This window comes from Arachis ipaensis, chromosome B10 (genome assembly GCF_000816755.2).
Source record: "Arachis ipaensis cultivar K30076 chromosome B10, Araip1.1, whole genome shotgun sequence".
NCBI classification, from domain to species: Eukaryota; Viridiplantae; Streptophyta; class Magnoliopsida; order Fabales; family Fabaceae; genus Arachis; species Arachis ipaensis.
Window position 1 is genome coordinate 54,556,649 of NC_029794.2, and position 8,509 is coordinate 54,565,157.

Here is an 8,509-nt window from a genome sequence, read left to right on the forward strand (position 1 = left end):
ATAAACCACTATTTTACGGTTTATCTTGTGCTCAATTGAGTGGATTTTATCAACTCTTTACCCACTTATTCATACTATTTGCATGAGTTTACATTTGCCTTCCTAATTATGTGCTTTGATTGAAAACATGCTTCTTTGGCCTTATATTTGCTAATATTAATCCTCTTTTATCACCATTAGATGCATTGATATGTGTGTTAAGTGATTTCAGAGATTACAGGGTAGGAATGGCTCAGAGGATGGAAAGAAAGCATGCAAAAGCGGAAGGAATACAAGAAGCTGAAGGAACTGCAAAGCTGTTAGCCTGACCCTCTCGCACTAAAATGGCTATAACTCGAGCTATAGAGGTCCAAATGATGCGGTTCCCATTGCATTGGAAAGCTAACGTCCGGGGCTTCGATTTGATATATATTATGTAATAGTTGCCCTGACGCTAGGTGACGCGAATGCGTACTCCACGCGGATACGTCGCAGTGACAAAAAATCAGTGTGTTTGAATTCGCAACCAGTGAATTCTGGGCTGTTTCTGACCCAGTTTGCGGCCCAGAAAACACAGATTAGAGGCTATAAAGTGGGGGAATGTATCCATTCATAAACCAGCTTTCATATTCACAATTTTAGGATTTAGATGTAGTTTTTAGAGAGAGAGGTTCTCTCCTCTCTCTTAGGATTAGGATTTTAGTATTTCTATTAGTTTAGTTCAACTCATCTTCAGTCACAGGTTCAATGTTCCTTTTATTTATTTTATCAATTTAGTTTATGAACTCTTTATGTTTAGATTGATTTTCTTTACTTAATGCAATTTGAGGTATTTCAGTTTATTATTTCTTTCTTTTATTTATATTACTGTTGCTTCCAATCTGAAGACATTTTTATTCCAGTAGATTTACTTTTCCCTTTTTGGTCTTGGTTAAGAAATCAGTAACTCAGGAGTTATCAAACTCAAACATAATTGATAATTGTTATCTTTGCTAATTGAATTGAACTTCAATAATCCCAATCTTTCCTTAGGGATTAACTAGGATTTGAAGATCAAACTAATTAGTCACTTGACTTTTCTTTGCTTTAAGTAAAGACTAACTAAGTGGAATTAAGATTCAATCTTTATCATCATTGATAAGGATAACTAGGATAGGACTTCTAATTTCTCATACCTTGCCAAAAGTTTATTTTACAGTTATTTATTTATTTTACAGTCACTTACTTATTTTAATTGCAATTTAAATTACTTGTTCCAAATTCCAAAACCCCAATTTAAAAACTCATAACCAATAATAAGAACATACTTCCCTGCAGTTCCTTGAGAAGACGACCCGAGGTTTAAATACTTCGGTTATCAATTTTTAAGGGGTTTGTTACTTGTGACAACTAAACGTTTGTGAGAAAGGTTGATTGCTTGGTTTAATAACTATACTTGCAACAAGAGTTTACTATAACTTCTAAACCATCAATCTTCAGTTCTTTCACTGGTGTTGAACGCCAGCCAGGGAGCACTGGCTGGGCGTTCAACGCCCAAACATGCAGGCTTTCTGGCGCTGAACTCCTATGAGGAACCCCTCACTGGGCGTTCAACGCCCAAACGTGCAGCCATTCTGGCGCTAACGCCAGTGAGGAACCCCTCTCGGGGTTTTCAACACCCACACGCTCAGGGAAGCTAGCATTGAACGCCAGCAAGGATACCCCTGCTGGGTGTTCAACGTCCAAAACACTTGAGGGACTGGCGTTTAACGCCAGTAAGGGTGGACAGCAAGGGCATTCAACGCCCAAAGAGCTATCAGAGCTGGCGTTGAACACCTGTAAAAGCACACCCTTTGAGTGCTTAAGTCCCACTCAAGAACCATCTATCCCAGAACCAAAGGAAGCCATAAAGATCATAGAGGTTCCATTGAATTCACTCCTACAGTGTATGAGTTCTGATGACTACTCATCCTCTGATGAGGATGAGGACACTAGGGAAGAGCAAGTTGCTCGGTACCTAGGAGATCTTATGAAGCTGAATGCCAAGTTGTTTTGTACAAATCCTTTGGAGGATGAACCTCCATTGCTTTCCAATGAACTCCATACTTTGGTTCTGTAGAGGCTACCTCAGAAGCTTCCAGATTCTGGACGCTTTCTGATTCCTTGCACCATAGGCACCATGACATTTGACAAGGCTCTATGTGACCTAGGTTCAAGCATCAACCTCATGCCACTCTCTGTAATAGAGACACTGGGAATCCTTGAGGTACAAGCTGCAAAAATCTCATTAGAGATGGCAGACAAGACAATGAAGAAGCCATATGCCTTAGTAGAGGATGTCTTGGTAAAATTTGAAAACCACTACATCCCTGCAGACTTCATAGTCTTGGACATTGGAGAGGATGAGGATGACTCTGTCATCCTTGGAAGACCTTTCCTAGCCACTTCCAATGCTATCATTGATGTGGCTAAGGGAGAACTGACTTTACAGCTTGGGGAGGATCACATCTTGTTCAAGATGCCTCATCCCAATTCTCCCTCTGATAAAAGAAAGATAACTGTGTAACACCTAGTGTTCCAACCTTCTCTTTCTGTGCAGAGCTTTATAGAGCCCCCAAACATCAATTCTAAGTTTGGTGTTGGGCAGCTACCAACAAGCTCTAAGCACAAAGGTACTAAGAAGAAACTACCTAAAGGCTGGAAGGACAAGAAAGTCCAAATTGAAGGCTTCTCACCTAGCATGAGAGTTGTCTTCACCAAGAAACCAGCCCTACCACATACAGTGAGTCGTATCCTGTCTTTAAAGCATGTGGAGCTCATTCATCAGAAGACAAGAAGAAAGTTCACTGTAAGGGGCAAAAATCTGAGCCCATACAAACCTCCGTAAGGAGCTAACCGTCAAGCTAATGACGTTAAAGAAGTGCTTATTGGGAGGCAATCCAACCTTAATTAATTAATTATATTTATTTTCTTTCATTTTGTTTTTCTTTCAGTTATTTTCAGAGTCATGATCATGTGCAGCATTCAGAACTAAGATAGAATTCACAGCAGTGAAAACAGAATACTCTGGATAGAGTGTTATTAAAGTTGAACGCTAGCCAAGAAGCTCTGGTTGGGCGTCCAACGCCCCTGATAAACCCCAATTTTGTAGTTTATCTTGTGCTTAATTTGGGAAATTTTATCAACTTATCTCACATTTATTTAATGAAATAGCATGGTTTTGCAATTCTCCCTAAATTTGTGCTTAAGTGTGAAAACATACTTTTTAAGCCTTAAAATAGCTAAATTTAATTCACCTTAATTCCATTCAATGCCTTGATATGTTTGTTGTCCTTTCTTTCAGACTTTTTCCTTCCAATCACCATCTTAAAATGAGTGCTTTGCTGGCAAGCGACAAGTAGGAGCAGTGGTGTTAGGATTGTGAGTCACTTATGAATGTCAAAAAGAAACAAAATATAAGTAATGCATGAATTTAAGCAAGATTGGTTAAAGATAACACTGCAGGCCTAAGAAGCGAAAGGCATTATGATTGGACAAACAAGTGGTGTTGTTGGATACATTGCATAGAAAAATAAGTGGCACACCAAACTTAGTGTGACACTTTCTCTTGGAATTGATGCAAGTATCCAAAAAGATTAAAAACAGATTGTTGCAGAGCAACACTAAACTTAGAATGTAATCATATGCCCATTTTATTTGAAAGAAACCAAACTGTTGTATTAACAGCACAATCACCAAGAGCCAGAGATGTCACAGGACGAGGCTTCTTGGTGAGGCATTAACCCAAACAGTCAAAGAGCAAAGAAAACAAAGAACAAAGCAATTAAATGAACAAGCCGAAACAAAAAAAAATGTCTAATCTAGGTAATCAACCACTGGTAGATTGTCAAACACAATTAATCCCCGGTAATGGTGCCAAAAACTTGATACGTTAAAAAATAGATTTCTACGTATTAACTATCGGCAAGTATACCGGGTCGTATCAAGTAATAAAACTCAGTAAGAGCGAGGTCGATCCCACGAGGATTAAAGGATTAAGTAATCAATAATGAATTGATTATTCTAGTTAGTGATGTACGGAAACTTGTCTCTCAACAAATTTCCCTCGGTAAGTATACCGAATTGTCGTCAAGTAAAAACTCACAATAGAGTGAGGTCGAATCCCACAGGGATTGATTGGTCAAGCAACTTTAATAAGAGGAATGTTCTTGTTGAGCTAAGCAAAAATTGAGTTGAGATTTGCAGAAAACTAAATGGCGGGAAAGTAAATAATAGAAAATGTAATTGCTGGAAGTAAATGGCAGAATGTAAATGACGGAAAGTAAATTACAGAATCTTAAACGGGGATTTGGGGAAATGAACATAAAAGTAGATGGCAGAAAGTAAAGAGAATGGGTAAGATCAGAAATGGGGGATTCATTGGGCTCAGGAGATGTTGTATTCTCCGGATCAAGTTCATTCTCATCTCTTCCTCAATCAATGCATTCATTGATCTCCTTGGCAATCTTAAGTGATTGGATTCCAATTCCTTGGTAATTCAATCTCTCAAATCTTGATCAATAGCCAATTCCTTGGCCTAATTTCTCATGAGAAGAGATGAAGTATGGTCACTGATTATACCACATGCATTCCCAAATCAAAGTGTTGGTAGGATTATATGTCACTATATCCATCCAAACCCCAATTCGGTCTAACATGAGAAAGCATTTCTAGCATGATCTCTTCATTCCTCTTCCAAGGTTCCGAAGAGATCCAAGTATGAATAGCTTCTTTTCCAAGACAACTACCCAATTGGATGAAGATTGAAAGCTTTCTAGTAAAATCAAGAGAAAAGAAAGAAGAAGAATAATGAAAACTATTATTGATCCATCAAATTACAACAGAGCTCCCTAACCCAATGAAAAGGGGTTTAGTTGTTCATAGCTCTGGAAATAGAAGAAGATAAAGAAGAATGCATTGTAAATTAAACTAGAGATTACAGAGAAAGTAAAATATACAAAGTGTAGTTCTCCAAAATGCCAAAAGGCTCCTCTACTAGTTCAATACTACTCCTATATATTACTACTCTTCTGATCTTCTAGTTGGCTCTTCAAGTCTTGGATCTGGACCTTTGATCTTGAGTTGAAGCAGTTATAGTCTTCAGTGGGCTCAGCTTTGCTTGCAGAAAAAGTGTGAGTTAAGCATGGACGTTAGTTAGGACGTTAGTGGTGTTAACGTTAAGTGAAAAATGTGGGTTCGAGAACGTTAGTGACGATCACCTTTTTCACTAACGTTCCAAGCCAAAAGTGATCCACGTTAACTTCAACGTTAGTGGCACTAACGTGACCACTATCGTTGCCTCTTGGTCCTTCGCAAATGTTATTGGCATTCACCTTTTCCAATAACTTATTGCCTCTTTTCCCCACGTTAGAGTTCACGTTAGTATAACTAACGTGACCTTTAACGTGGGCATGCCTAAGCTTCGAGAGCGTTAGTGACACTTACCTTTGTCACTAACGCTCCAAACGCCCCTCCTTCCCACGTTAGAGTTCACGTTAATTAGATTAACGTGGCCACTAACGTGGTGGTAATTACCATCTCCAACGTTAGTGACAAAGGTGAGTGTCACTAACGTTGGCCTATTACTCCTTGCTCCATGTTACCCTTCACGTTAGTGGTCTTAACGTGACCACTAACGTAGGCAATGTTGGCCTAATCCAACGTTAGTGACAAAGGTGAGTGTCACTAATGTTGGAAATTTCTTCCTCCTCCCATGTTAGAGTTCACGTTAATTAGATTAACGTGGCTCTTAACGTGGCTTATGTATGGCCTTTTGGAACGTTAGTGGTATTCACTTTTACCACTAACGTTGGAGCTCCTCTTTTCTTTCCACGTTAGCTCCCACGTTAATGTAACTAACGTGGCAACTAACGTGGGCTATGATGGCTTTCAAAGGCGTTATTGGTGATCACTTTTCTCATTAATGCCACAAGCTTATGCCCATTCCACGTTAGTGGTCACATTAATTAGACTAAAGTGGCTACTAACATGGTTCTTTCTTGCTTTCTTTGTCCTGAAATCAAGCAATTAAAGTGCATCAAAGCTCTATTCCAAGTCATGAGATCATGCATTATCCAATTTGTCATTCAATTCATGCATAATTCTCATAAAATCATGTAAAGTTTACAATGTTTGCTTGAATCAAGATGTAAGTGTATTTCTACCCAAAACTTGCTTATTTACTAAGAAAATGCATGAAACTACCCTAAAACAGTAAAGAAAAGGTCAGTGAAACTGGCCAAAATGCCATGGCATCACAACACCAAACTTAAAAGCTTGCTTGTCCGTAAGCAAGTTGATGAGAGAACTTTTGCGTGGTCTAGAAATTTGCAGATAAATCCTCGTTGCAAGTATAGTTTCTAAACCTTCAAAAGTCCTTTCATACAAACGTTTTGGTTGTCACAAGTAACAAATCCCTTTAAAATTGATAACCGAGTATTTAAACCTCGGGTCGTCTTCTCAAGGAATTGCAGGGAGGTATGTTCTTATTATTGGTTATGAGTTTGTAAATTGGGGAAATTTGGAGTTTGGGCAATGGGCACAGGTATATTTTCAAAGCAATAAAAATAAATAAATAACTAAAAAATAAACTTTTGGCAAGGTATGAGAAATTGGAAGTCCTAGCCCAGTTATCCTTATCAACAATAATGAAAAATGACTCTTGATTCCACTTAGTTAACCTTTACTAGAGCAAGGGAAGGTCAAGTGACTAATTAGTTTGATCTTCAAATCCTAGTTAATCCCTAAGGAAAGATTGGGATTATCGAAGTTCAGTTTAATTAGCAAAGATAACAATTATCACTTATGTTGAGTTAAGATAACTTCTGAGTTACTAATTTCTTAACCAAAGCCAAGAATGTAGAAAGCTAAATTAAAATCATAAATATCTGGAATACCTCAAATAAAATACATTCAAAGTAGTAAAATCTAACATGGAAAAGTTCATAAGCCAATTGGGCAACATAAATAAAAATAAAGAACTTGGAATTGAGAGTCACTCCTAAAACTAAGAGAATTCCTAAATCCTAAGAGAGAGAGGAGAGAACCTCTCTCAAAACTAATCTAAATCATGAGAAGTGAATTATGAGAGCCTTTTTTTATGAATGGATGCATTCTCCCACTTTATAGCCTCTAATCTGTGTGTTCTGAGCTGAAAACTGGGTCAAAAGCAGCCCAGAAATCGCCCCCTGCGATTTCTGTAATGTTCTGGTCGCGGAAAGGTGACGCGGCCGCGTCGTCCATGCGGCCGCGCGGATTGGATGTTGGCCAGGTCACGCGTTCGCGTCACCTGGCGTCGGGGAAACTATGGCAAATTATATATCAAATCGAAGCCCCGGATATTAGCTTTCCAACGCAACTGGAACCGCATCATTTGGGCCTCTGTAGCTAAAGTTATAGCCGTTTGAGTGCGAAGAGGTCAGGCTGGACAGCTTAGCAATTTCTCCAACTTATTGTATTCCTTCCACTTTTGCATGCTTCCTTTCCATCCTCTGAGCCATTCCTGCCCTATAATCTCTGAAAACTCTTAACACACATATCAAGACATCTAATGGTAATAAGAGAGGATTAATATTAGCAAATATAAGTCCAAAGAAACATGTTTTCAATTAAAGCACATAATTAGGAAGGCAAATGTAAAACCATGCAAATAGTATGAATAAGTGGGTAAAGAGTTGATGAAAACCACTCAATTGAGCACAAGATAAACCAAAAAATAGTGGTTTATCAACCTCCCCACACTTAAACATTAGCATGTCCTCATGCTAAGCTCAAGAGAAACCATAAAGATGAAGAGGAATGATAGAGAGTATGCAATGCAACCTATGAATGCAACTATATGCAAAATGATTCTACCTACTTAGTTAAAAGTAAACAAATCCTTCAAGAAGAAATATGAACTGGATTTCCCTAATTTAAATCATGAAAATGAAGTACAAATAGACTTGCAAAAAGAAAATAGCTCATGAAAGCAGGGAACAAGGAATTGAGCATCAAACCCTCACTAGTAGTGTATACACTCTAATCACTCAAGTGTTTAAGGTTCGATTCTCTCAATTCTCTACTAACCTTGCTTTCTAAGGCTTGCCCTTCATCTAACAATCAACATAAATTTAATGCACAAATACACAAATCAAGAGGTCTTTTAAGGGTTGTAATGGGGTTAGGGTCAAGGTAGGATTGTATTTGGTCAAGTGGACTAAAATCTGAATCCTTAATTAACTTAAACTTTTCCCACCTAACTTAAACAATCCATGTAATCATAATATAACATCTAACCATCCATTAACCATGTTTTCCACATGTTCATGCATTCTAATTTCAAGTACAACTCATATGCATTGCTTTCACTACTTACTTTGGGGCATTTTGTCCCCTTTTCTTTAATTGCTCTTTTTCTTTTCTTTTTCTCTCCCTTTTTCTTCTTCTTTTATATATATATATATATATTTTTTTTCTTTTATTTTTCTCAATGCATATGATTAAATTATTGAATGCATGAACATGTCCTAAA